The following is a 13,530-nucleotide window of genomic DNA, read 5'->3' on the forward strand; positions in this document are numbered from 1 at the left end:
GTTGCTTGCCTATGCACAGGACCCTCAGGAATGACACTGTGGTACCACTGCAGTACAGTGTTGTCACACAGCTGGGGTTCTACTTCCCTTCCACTCTCAGATACCCAGCCTTTGTAGCTTATGCGTCTCCCTTTTTTGGGTACTGTTCTCTCTTTCTAACTATTGCCCCTCACTCTATTCTAATTCCAGCAACTAACATGTGATATGTTTGGCAGGTGATCTATCAATGACAAAAATCCAGTTGTTGGTATATCTTACAGGTGTCAGAGCTTCTGTTTGCCATGTAGCAGTCCAGGAGCCATATTTCTGAGATGATACTAGCCAAGCTCTCTAGTTTAGTACTGTTCCTTAGCAAAAGCCACAGAGCTTTATTATTAAATGGAAGAAATACTCAGCTGGTTCTCCCACCTGCCCTATCTCTTCCCCTCAATCTTCCAGCCTACTTGTCTTGACTTTTCCTTTGCTTGCTTTGGAGACACTCTCTACCATGTGCTAACATGCAGAGGTGAAAGTGAGCTGGTGCACTCCAGTGCGCCACTCCAGCAAGGAGCCAGCTGGCTGGGGCACTCGGCTGCAAGAGGAGGCACGGCATGCCCCCAGACCAACTCCCAGGGCTCTCCTGCAGGCTGCCACACTAAGTAGCAGGAAGCCAGGCAGGTTAAAGGGGGCGCCTGGGGAAATGCCCTCTCCACCAGTCTGGGAGTGTGCCAGCCATGAGCATTCCTCTCCCTGGCACCATTTAGGAAGGGCATAGTGGGCTGAAGCGCCCCTGAAATTCCTACTTGCTCTTCCCCTTCCCAACACTCTCAGGGAGCAAGACCAAAGCATACAGTGTGCATGCATGCCTCTCCGTCCTGGCTGGGGACAGAACATAAGAACATAAGAATGGCCATGCTGGGTCAGACCACAGATCCATCTAGCCCAGTTTCCTGTCTGCCGACAGTGGCCAATGCCAGATGCCCCAGAGGGAAGGATCACAACAGGTAAAACTCATATGATCCCTCCCCTATTATCAACCTCCAGAGAAACAGAAGCTAGGGAAACCCATTCCTACCCATCCTGGCTAATAGCCATCGATGGACCTAACCTCCATGAATCTATCTAGTTCTTTTTTGAACCCTGTTAAAGTTCTAGCCTTCACTACATCCTCTGGCAAGGAGTTCCACAGGTTGACTGTGTGCTGAGTGAAGAAAAACTTCCTTTTGTTTGTCTTAAACCTGCCTCCTATTAATTTCATTTGGTGACCAGTAGTTCTTATACTGTGGGAATAAGTAAATAACTTTTCCTTATTCACTTTTTCCACACCAGTCATGATTTTATAGACCTCTATTATATCCCCCCCCCCCTTAATCTTCTCTTTTCTAAGCTGAAAAGTCTAAATCTTTTTAATCTCTCTTCATCTGGGACCCATTCCAAACCCCTCATCATTTTTATTGCCCTTTTCTGAACCTTTTCCAATGCAAATATGTCTTTTTTGAGATGAGTCAATCACATCTGTATGCAATATTCAAGATGTGGGCATACCATGGTTTTATATAGAAGCAATAAGATATTTTCTGTCTTATTCTCTATCCCTTTTTTAATGACTCCTAATATTCTATTTGTTTTTTTTTGACTGCCACTGCACACTGAGTGGATGTTCTCAAGGAACTATCCACAATGACTCCAGGATCTTTCTCTTGAGTAGTTGTAGCCAAATTAGTCCTCATCATATTGTATATACAGTTGGGAATATTTTTTCCAATGTTCATTACTTTACATTTAAAACACTAAATTTCATTTGCCATTTTGTTGCCCAGTCACTTAGTTTGGTGAGATCTTTTTGAAAAAATGAGGAAGAACTGCTCTTGCGCAAGAGGAGGTTTTTGCACAAAGGAGTTGTCTGCACAGCTTCTTCTTGTGCAAAGCCTTTTGTGCAAAAACAGCTGCTAATTAATTATGCGAATGAAGCACAACGATATTTTACTCTGCGCTTCATTTGCATAAGCTTTTGCGGAAGAAGGCTGCAGTATAGATGTAGCATTTGTTTCTTGTCTTTTAACCAATTATCAATCCACGAAAGGACCTTCCCTTTTATTCCATGACAACTTACTTTACTTAGCCTTTGGTGAGGGGCCTTGTCAAAGGCTTTCTGGAAATCTAAGTATACTATGTCTATTGGATCCCCCTTGTCTACATGTTTGTTGACCCCGTCAAAGAACTGTAGCAGATTAGTAAGGCATGATTTCCCTTTACAGAAACCATGTTGACTTTCCCCCAACCAATTATATTCATCCATGTGTCTGACAATTTTATTCTTCAGTATAGTTTAAACTAATTTGCCCAGCTCTGACGTGAGACTTACTGGTCTGTAATTGCCAGGACCCTCTCTAGAGCCCTTTTTAAATATTGGCGTCATGTTAGCTATCTTCCAATCATTAGGTATGTAAGCCAATTTAAAGGATAGATTACAAACCACAGTTAATAGTTCCACAATTTCCCATCTGAGTTCTTTCAGAACTCTTTGGTGAATGCCATCTGGCCCCAATTTGTTCCAAAAACTTCTCTAATGACACCGCAAACTGGGACAATTCCTCAGATTTGTCACCTAAAAAGAATGGCTTGGGTTTGAGAATCTCCCCATTATCCTCAGCTATGAAGACTGAAGCAAAGAATTAATTTAGCTTCTCCACTCAAAGGATCTTTGAGGGCCCCACTGGTTGTTTAGCTGGCTTCCTGCTTATGATGTACTTAAAAACCATTTTAAAGCATGGCAAGTGTATCTTCCTGATAGCCCCATCCCCTGGCTAAGGCTCAACCAATGAACTAGATTGGCTCTAGACTTCAAATCCTCACTTAGAAGCTCACAGCTTCCCACTGCTGGTCACAGCACCTGGTCCTTCAAACAAACAGCTCAGCACTTGAATCTCCAAACAAACAAACAAACAGACAGACAGACAGACAGACAGCCAAATACAAGCTCAGCACACAGTTTCTTTCAAGCAACTAGCAAGTAACCCCCAAACACAAACATACACTACAGACAACCACTTACCTCAAGGGTCCCATATTCGCACCTCCTTCACCTGGAGAACTCCTTCTCAAAACTCCCTGTTAGCTTCCCCTGGTCACTTAGGGTATGTCTACACTTGCACCCTAGTTTGAACTAGGGATGCAAATGTAGGCATTCAAAATAGTAAATGAAGCTGGGATTTAAATATCCCTCACTTCATTAGCATAATTTCGGCAGCACGCTGTTTCGAAACCCAGCTGTTTCAAAGTGAAAGTGCACTCCGGGCTGCGTTAGTTTGAATCAAACCCCTTGGTTTGAGCTAGCACTGGCCCTGGGACATGTGGAGCTGCCTCCACCCGACACAGCCCCCAGCTGGCTCTGGGAGCAGCTCACGCCGTGCTGCCTCCACCCGGCACAGACCCCAGCACTGGCTCCAGGACATATGGAGCTGTTTTTTCTTCAGAAGATTATTTACAGATCACAGATAGACTGGTCCAAATTCATCTTTGTTATAACTCCAGGAATGAATCTAGCCCTTGGACATTGGATGTAAAATCCCATATTTTCTGCATTTGTTGGGGGTGCATTGTCAAGCCCAAGGCTGGACAAGAAGCTGTCAACAGGCCAGATCCAGCCTGCCTAGCACTATGATCTGGCCCATGACAGCTTCCAGCCCTGCCACTAATGTGATGCCTGGGAGCTGCTGCATAGGCATGAGCTCTTTCAATTCCTGCTATTAAAAGGGCTTGAGCCTTCCAGGTAGCTGCCGAGCAATGTGGCAGCAGCCGCACATTAGGTGCAAGCCCTTTAAATTACTCCTACGTACGGGGCTCGCAGTTCCTGGAGCCAGAGCTGGGAGCCTTTTAAATAGCAGCAATTGAAAGAGTTCCTGGCCTGTGGCCATCCTGCCACTGCCCTGCCTCCAGGCCAATTGAGACCTGGGAATGGGGGAGCGCGTAAAACCTCTTCTCCCTGCCTGGGGCACATGGCACCACTGCTAGCTGCGGTTCAAAACAGCTGGTGGTTCTCTCTAGGCACTGAGCACCTGTGGCAGGGCGGGGGGAGGGGGAGCTAAGTCTTCACAAGCTCCTCCACCCCCAGTCAATCAGGATCTGTGGGTGGTGAAGTCTCCTGACTCCGCCCCTTCCACTCGAGGCCCTGTACCTTCCAGGGCTGCCTGAGACCAGTTAAGGTGTGAGCAGTAGTTTTTGAAGGGGGTCCACTTTGTGAATTTCTGAAGTGGTCATTGGCTGCAAATGCAAAATTGACAGAATCTAGCTGTGTTTTCTTTCCCCTAATTTTTACATAATAGTAAATATGTCCCAAGGGAGAGAATAAGTTAAAGCAGAATGATTTTTAGAGTTATTTTATATTTACATTTTTATGCAACTCTTCAAGCCCAATTTTTCTATTGCATTTATATTAGATACACAACATCAATCTGTCTGTTTCATCCACACATTGTATCTTATCATAAACTTAGACAATGAGTGCTCTGGGACAGATACGTTCTTCTTATTACCTGTTTGTACTGCACCTAGCAAAAGAGATCTTTGAAACACAGTTGAATGGGACTTGTAAGATTAGTGCAGCTATGCATGTGTGTAAGCGTTTGCAGAACTGGGATCTTACATGCTAAGTAACAGGGGACATGAATTGCACCATTATATGGTACCAAAATATTGTGGATTTTGCCAGAAATTAATAATACAAAGCACTATAATATTCTATCGTCAACTACAATTACTGAATAGTATCATCTCCCAACCAAATCAAAACATCCTATAATGTATGTCGGTACGTCATTTTCCACCAACTTCCATAACAGAGAAACCACAAACACACACAAAAAGTCTAGATAATATTTACATTAGCATTTAAATTTGGACTGCAACAGTGAATAGGCTCTTGAAGTATTTGTTAACATCATTGAAAGCCCTCATACTGCAATGATATAATAAGGGGTATGTCTACACTACCCCGCTAGTTCGAACTAGCGGGGTAATGTATGCATACCGAACTTGCTAATGAAGCCCGGGATTTGAATTTCCCAGGCTTCATTAGCATAAAGCCGGCTCCGCCATTTTTAAAAGCCAGCTAGTGCGAACCCCGTGCCGCGCGGCTACACGTGGCACGGGCTAGATAGTTCGAACTACGTAGCCATTCCGATCTATCTGTACACCTCGTTCCACAAGGCGTACAGATAGTTCGGAATGACTACGTAGTTCGAACTATCTAGCCCGTGCCGCGTGTAGCCGCGCGGCACGGGGTTCGCATTAGCCGGCTTTTAAAAATGGCGGAGCCGGCTTTATGCTAATGAAGCCCGGGAAATTCAAATCCCGGGCTTCATTAGCAAGTTCGGTATGCATACATTACCCCGCTAGTTCGAACTAGCGGGGTAGTGTAGACACACCCACGGAGACTTTAGATTTCCTCTTAGCAATAATGACATATCATGTGACATATTAAGCACTATTAACAGGCGCCAGCTTCCCGCACCACCCGTGTCAGTACGGTCCCCTCCCCTCCTGTCTGGTGCTCTGGGACAGGTACGTTCCCAACACCCTGTAGGTGCAACGCCCTTCCCAGCGTGCAGTCACAGTCTTACTACAGTCTGAGGTGGCACACGTATTCCCCATGTAGCCTTGTTGGCGCCTAGACCAAGGGGGATAAGGAGGCTCGGGTCCTCCCCCACTCCGAGCCCTGACCCAGGGCCCTAGGAACCGAGGGAGGTCCCTTCTCCTATGGTTTGGTTGGTGTGGGAATGTTCCCCGCAACGCACCAACCCACGGGCCTCTGAGGCCACGCCCTGGGTCACTTCCTACCTCCGAGGTCAGGGGTGGCTGTACCTCTCATCCGGTGATCCCCCTCGCTGGGAGCCGTCTCCTCTAGCCTCCGCTCCTTCTGCCCACTCGGCCCTTTTGAGCCATCCCGTAGGCTCCACAGCTGACGCAGGGTGGGCAGGGCTGCCCCGCACCCAATCCCCGGACCCTGTGTGGGGGGGTGTCCCAGCTGGGGGGGCACGGCTGGTCCTTTCCCCGGCTTCCCCGCATTGGCGCCGCCCCTCCCCCTTCCGGGCGCAGCTGGCTCCCGCTGTGTCCCCTGCGGAGGGGGCGGAGCCTCTGGTGTTCGGCCCGGTGCAGCCTGAACACAGAGCTGGCGCTGCAGCTGGAGGGCCGCCTTCCCCCAGAGGGCCGGGGATGGTGCAGCTCCATAGCGGGGTGCTGGAGAGTCCCCGTTACAAGCACATATTGACTTCAACTGAAGTGATTATACAGGAAAATGTATTGACTTGAGAGGTAAATATGGACAAATGGTGAAGCTAAAGTCAACATTTTCCTCAAATGACAATGAATTTTGATGGTCAACAAATCCTGACATCAATCAGGGCACTCTGATTATCATTTCATTTACATTGGTGTAAATTGGTAACGCCATTGAAATCACTGGAGCTGATGTGAGATTGGAATTAGACACAATATATGTAATTTTACATATTTTTTCTTTGTCCTTAGAAGAAATATATTGAAGTCTCTCTGCTATGATCATGAATTTTGCACAGTTTAGAGCTCCTTATACACTATTGGTTAGTACTAATAAAGAAAAAGAGTAGTGTATATGTGTTGTGACTGTCCTGAACAATTCATTCTGGTTAAATTATTGCTGACTTGTTCCACCCTTCCTGTCATCTAACATGTTCACATGTGATCAGAACAATCAACATAACAATACTTCCAGACCTCAACATCAGTGTCCTGTACGGAGACCTTTGGGCCAAATTGGAAGCCCTTACTGTCATTGGTGGATTCTTAATCCCATCAGTAGTTCTGTTCAAGTTGATAAGAATACTTGTGCATATAACTGCTCACCAAACAGAAGTAAGGGATTCCCAATCTGTCCTTTACCATCTCATCAAGCAATGGACAGATTTCTTTCTTCCATATAGGAAAACCCTGATTTTTATAAATGGCTTGTCCAATTCTTACTGCATTATTCTAATTTTACATTGGTGACTTCAGTGGAGTTACACTGGCATAAACCTGAAGTAACACAATGACTAATAAGGCCTTCCATTTCTATAAATCTCCCTTTTATGTCAAATGCCTTTGTTTCTACAGCCTTCTAATAAACTATTGTATTTGACAAAACCCTAATGCTACAGAAGCATTGGATGTCCTCAGGAGACTTTCACAGAAGTAAGGTTTTCCAGTAATCAATAATACTTCAGGGTTAAGTGCAAAGGGCAGCCACGGAGGATTATTTCAACATGAAAAATGACCATCCTTGGGGTTTTTTAAAGGTATTTCAAAATATGTTCTGATCACAACAAACAGCACCCTCGTGGAAGAAGAAATTTATTGTCACATATCAGCAAACATCACATGTAAATTATTTTAAACTCTGATCACACCTCCACTTAAGAATCTCATAGGGTCATCCCTAAGTCCTGAAAAGACGGAAATGGGAGGTAGTTATCACGTCCCCTTCCGAATATGTAAGGCAGATAGCTAAATAAATAAAGATTTTGCAATTACTTTTCCAAGCACTAATAAGGAAGAACAACTGTCCAAATTCACAACATCAACGTGTATGCAGGACTTTGATACCAAACTGACTCACCTGATGTAACCTTCAAATCCACAGAGTAAAAACCAGCAAGTATATGATGTTAGTGTTGGCAACGAGTACTGCTGAATGGCAGAGAAACACAGGATGCTTCTGCTGTTTCCCTTTTGACAAATACATTTTCTAGGACTCTTGGAACAGTTCCCATTAGGCATTTTCTGCAAATATAAGCTGTCCAATGTAAATGAGTTGTTTACTGACCTAGCCATTTGTTAGAAAGCATTTCTTTTTGCTGAATCAGGAGTAATTGCTCCTGACAAGCACACACTGAAAATAGTGATGCTGCAATAAAGTGGTTTTAAGTCTTCAAAGTTGGAAAATCATGAATTGCTAATTAAGAGGGTCATGTAGCTGGCACGCTACTTCATGCAACCATAAATCAATACTTTGTCTTCCTAAGAGAACAATGCAACTGAAATATTCCAAGCCGCCTTTTTATTTTCAGTGGGAATTTGCCTCCATGAAGGACAAAAGAATTTGTCCCAAAGTAAATGAACAGTGTTCTTGTAAAGACAATCTTATCTAAAGCGAATAAATTACAACACAGCACATTATAACTCTAGTCCTTCAAATAGTATAAGAAATCTAGTAACCAATCCCTAATTTCCCTGTACTAGGTCTGTCTAGAATAATTAGAAGGGAAATGGCATGGAATTAGCACTGAACTAACAATTATTTTACCAATGAAAAATTGTCAGTACAATTCCCATATCAATTGAACAGGTTTTTTTTTTTTAAATTATTTTTATTACCTGAACAGAAAGATAGCTATCGTTTCCCTTAAACAATCCTCAAAAGACATATAGAAACCTTTACGCCTATAGGACATTTTTCATCCATAATGAGCTTTACCTATCTTAATCTATCCTTGCCACTTGTGAATGTGCTAATAAAATAGTCCTTTTGCAAAATGCAGTAGGGAGAACTCAAGGGACTGATTTTTCAGAGGTACTGAGCACTAAAAAAACCCAAAGAGCGCTAAAGGCACCCAGCTCTTGGAAAGTGGTGTCCTAAGGGTATGTCTGGTCTGCAGCTGAGTAGACAGATTAAAATGAGAGGTACGTCTACACAGCAGGGCTATAGGTGAAATAAGCTACACAACTTGAGCTATGTCAATTGCGTAGCTTAAGTCAAAATAGCTTATTTTGGCTTTTGGTGCTGTCTACCCAGCAGTAAGTCTGAGGAAGAGCACTCTTCCTCCAACTTCCCTTACTCCTCATATAATGAGGGTTACAGGAGTCAGAGTAACCAGTCCTCTGGCTGGACACTATTTCAGCATTATGTTGCAATAACTGCTTGCGTGTAGATGTGGACTATGTTATTTTGGAATAACATTAGTTATTCTGAGATAATGCTGCTATGTAGATGTATCCGAGCAGGGCTCAATCTAGCACACTAAAAATTACAGTGTAGACATTGCAGATCATGCTGGAGCCTGGGCTCTCAGATTGGGACCCACAGGTCCCTCCCAAGCCACAGTGTCTACACTACTAATTTTAGCACACTGGTTTGTGCTTCATTGGAATGAGTCTGTCTATCTGGACTGGGAGGTCCAATCCTCGCTGAAATGTCAACATACCCAGGGGACCTTATTTCGAAATAACTTCTGCAAGGTCAAATTTATAAGCAGTGAGTTTATACTATCAAGCCCATTATTTTGAAATAACAAGTCACAGAATTCAGACTCTGTACTCATTCTTTTCATCAAAAGTAACGCTAATTCCAGAATAGCAATTTTGAAATAACAGTAGTGTGGATGTTCCGGTGTCGCTAATTTGAACTACTTGGTCTGGAAGTGCGCATGCATCATGCACCTTCCCCAACCACCCAATGTAGATGTCTGTGAACTGGCCATGGTAGTGGACCATCAAAAAGTACCCCTTGTGGTTGATGTATTTGGATGCCTGGTGGTTTGGGGCCTCGATGGGTGCCATCAGTAGCTCCTCCCCCCACCCCACCTTGGCGAAGCCCATGGTGTCAAATCCAGCTATGATGGGGTCCATGTCACCCAAGTTGATGACCCTATGCAGCAGGATGGTGTTGATAGCCCTTACCACCTGTAGAAAGAGACACACAGAGAATCAAATGGAATTGCGACTGTCTAAGGATGTGAAGGATGACAAGAAAGGTTTCTACAGGCATATTAACAAGAAGAAGGTGATCAGAGAGGGTGTGCAGCCCCTAATGGATGAAGGAGGTAACCTAGTGACAGATGATGTGGGGAAAGCTGAAGTACTCAATGCTTTCTTTGCCTCTGTATTCACGGACAAGGTCGGCTGCTGGACTTCTGCGCCAAGTGACACAAGATGGGATGAAGATGGACAGCCCGTGGTGGGTAAAGAACAGGTTAGGAACTATTTAGAAAAGCTAAACGTACATAAATCCGTGGGTCTGCATCCGAGGGTACTGAGGGAGTTGGAAAATGTCATTGTGGAGCCTTTGGCTATTATCTTTGAAAAGTCGTGGAGATCGGGAGAAATCCCGGATGACTGGAAAAAGGCAAATGTAGTGCCCATCTTCAAAAAAGGGAAGAAGGATGATCCAGGAAACTATAGGCCGGTCAGTCTTACCTCGGTTGCTGGAAAAATCATGGAAGGGATCCTTAGGGAATCCATATTGAGGCACGTGGATGAGAAGAAAGTGATTAGGAATAGTCAGCATGAATTCACAAAGGGCAAGTTGTGCCTGACCAATCTGATTAGCTTCTATGATGAGGTAACTGGCTCGGTGGACATGGGGAAGTCAGTGGATGTTATATACCTTGACTTTAGCAAGGCTTTTGATACGGTCTCCCACAATATTCTTGCCAGCAAGTTAAGGGATTGTGGATTGGATAAATGGATGGTAAGATGGATAGAAAGCTGGCTAGAAGGCCGGGCCCAGCGGGTAGTGATCAACGGCTCAATGTCAGGATGGCGGTCGGTTTCTAGTGGAGTGCCGCAAGGTTCGGTTCTAGGACCGGTTTTGTTCAATATCTTTATTATTGATCTGGATGAGGGGATGGATTGCACCCTCAGCAAGTTTGTGGATGACACTAAGCTGGGGGGAGAGGTAGATACGCTTAAGGGCAGAGATAGGGTACAGAATGACTTAGACAAATTGGGGGATTGGGCCACAAGAAATCTGATGAGGTTCAACAAGGACAAGTGTAGAGTCCTGCACTTGGGACGGAAGAATCCCAAGCATAGTTACAAGCTGGGGACCAACCGGTTAAGTAGTAGTTCTGCAGAAAAGGACCTGGGGGTTACAGGGGATGAGAAGCTAGATATGAGTCAACAGTGTGCCCTTGTAGCCAAGAAGGCTAATGGCATATTAGGTTGCATTAAGAGGAGCATTGCCAGCAGATCCAGAGATGTCATCATTCCCCTTTATTTGGCTTTGGTGAGGCCGCATCTGGAGTATTGTGTCCAGTTCTGGGCCCCCCACTACAAAAAGGATGTGGACGCATTGGAGAGGGTCCAGCGGAGGGCAACCAAAATGATTAGGGGGCTGGAGCATATGACTTATGAGGAGAGGCTGAGGGAGTTGGGTCTGTTTAGTCTGCAGAAGCGAAGAGTGAGGGGGGATTTGATAGCAGCCTTCAACTTCCTGAAGGGAGGTTCCAAAGAGGTTCTCAGTAGTGACAGATGGCAGAACAAGGAGCAGTGGTCTCAAGTTGTGGTGGGGGAGGTCCAGGTTGGATATTAGGAAAAACTATTTCACTAGGAGGGTGGTGAAGCACTGGAATTGGTTGCCTATGGAAGTAGTGGAGTCTCCATCCCTAGAGGTGTTTAAGTCTCGGCTTGACAAAGCCCTGGCCGGGTTGATTTAGTTGGAATTGGTCCTGCCTAGAGCAGGGGGCTGGACTTGATGACCTTCTGAGGTTTCTTCCAGCTCTATGGTTCTATGATTCTATGATCACAGGGTGGGCAGAGCCCTCAGGCAGTCCCCGAGCCCAACCCTCCTCCCTCGCACACACCAGGAGCAACCCCTACTTACTCCATCCCCCATCATGGCTTTGTGAAAGTGGGACTGGAAAACCTCCTGGGTAGGGGGCTTCCTCCACAACTACCATCACCATCATCCTTCCCTGCAGAACCCCACTGCAGCAGTTCACTGCCCTCCTGGGACAACAGGATGAGAGCACCATACCTGCATGACCATGATCACAATGGTCGATCTCCCCACACCAAACTGGTTCCGAACAGATCGGTAGCTGTCTGGTGTGGTGAGCTTCCAGATGGCAATGGTGATCCACTTCTACAGGGGGAGGGTGGGTCTCATGTGGGTGTCCCGTTGCTGGAGGGCAGGGGTGAGCTACTCACACAGCTCTAGGAAGGTGTCCTTTCACATTTGGAAATTCTGGTGCCACTTCCGGTTGCCCCACTGCTCCAAAATGAGCCAGTCCCATCAGTCGGAACTGGTCCCATCACCAGAAACAGCAGTGCATGGTGTGCAGGGGAGGGTGGGTGGGTTGAGTTGAATGAGCTGAGTGTGGAGAGAGAAGAGGAGATGCTCTGCAAGGAGCTGGGTGTCCTGTTCCTGCAGAGCCACGAGGGCAGCCTGCAGTAACTGCACCAGGAGGTGCAGCATGAGGTGTAAGAGCCATTGACTGCTGGGAGGCAGGTCCAGCTCCAGACATTCATACTGTGGTATCTGCAAGAGCAACTAGAGTGCACAGAGAAAAGGCTTTGCTGTCCCCCTAGGAGGTAAGCAAAGGAGAAGAGCCTGAGACATGACTGTACGGGGGGTCCCTTTATACTCGAGCCTCAGATAGCCTCGGGCAGCAACTACGGAAAGTGACTGCTGTCCTGATGCCCTGACTGAAGTGCTTCCAGGTGGCCTTAAATGCAATTCAGCATCTAATGAGTGTGGATGCTCTATTTTGAAATAGCTCAGCACTATTTCAATGGGCATTTGCTGTGTATTCGCACTATTTCAAAGTAAGCTATTTCAGAGTTTCTATTCCAAAATAGCTTATTTCAAAATAAGCATGTAGTGTAGATGTACCCTTAAGGAAGAAAAAAACAAAAGCAGAACGGGGGACAACTGGTTTGGCAGCAGCATTGCTGAGAGAGATCTGGGGGCATTTTTTGGTTACATTAAGAGAGGCCAAGCATACAATACATGAGTGGTGATAGTACTGCTCACTGTTTTGGCCCCTGCTGGAATATTGTGTTGAATTTTGGTCACCAGAGTATAGATAGGATGTGGAGAAACTGGAAAGGCTGCAGAGGCGAGTGACAAAGATGATCAAAGGGACAGAATGCAATTCATATGAACAAAGGAACTGGGTATGTTTAATTTGGAAAAGAGAAGATTAAAGGGAGAATGATAACAGTCTTCAAATATCTGAAAGGCTGCTATAAAAAAAAAAGATGGAGAAATGTTATTCAATCTTACCACAAAGGGTAAGATTTTATCATAAGAAAAGCTTCATAATTTTAAGAACAGAAGGACAATGGAACAGACTGTCAAGGCAAGTTGTAGAAGCTTCTTCACCGGAGATTTTCAAAAGGAGGCTTGATAGTCATTTGTCTTGTTTGATTTACACACCACAAATTCTGCATCTTAGCAGGGGGATAAACTAGATGATCTTTGCAGTCCCTTCTAGCCCAACTGTTCAATAATTTTCCTTTCTATTGTCCTTCACTTTGTTGGTGATAAAGGTCTCCCTGTATCCTTTCACCTCCCTTATTAGTGTTCCAATTCCTAACTTCTGGTTTATATTCATTACTGTCATTCTCCCTTCTTCCATTATAAGTATATTATTTATATATCCTATTACCTATTCTACCTTTCCTACTGTTCAGTGTTGAGATATACTGTGGGGAAAGCTTGAACTGCTACAATCCATACCTGCTCAGTGGGTAATGATCAACGGCTTGATGTCAGGATGGCGGTCGGTTTCTAGCAGAGTGCCCAAAGGTTCG

The 13,530-nt window shown here is 45.1% G+C and overlaps 1 long non-coding RNA gene across 2 annotated transcripts in view; it reads right to left on the minus strand.

Moving 5' to 3' along the window:
• LOC142829963 (uncharacterized) overlaps positions 1-6,049 on the minus strand; it is a 74,737-nt gene extending 68,688 nt beyond the window's left edge. The window contains exon 1 of one of the 2 annotated variants that reach the window (XR_016349941.1): positions 5,842-6,049. This is a non-coding gene — a long non-coding RNA (uncharacterized LOC142829963). Of the gene's footprint in view, positions 1-5,817 lie in introns of both variants that reach the window. The other variant, XR_016349940.1, reaches the window with a different exon arrangement.
• Between the last annotated feature and the right edge of the window lie 7,481 nt (positions 6,050-13,530).

This window comes from Pelodiscus sinensis, chromosome 6, assembly GCF_052426305.1.
Source record: "Pelodiscus sinensis isolate ZL-2025 chromosome 6, ASM5242630v1, whole genome shotgun sequence".
NCBI lineage: Eukaryota > Metazoa > Chordata > Testudines > Trionychidae > Pelodiscus > Pelodiscus sinensis.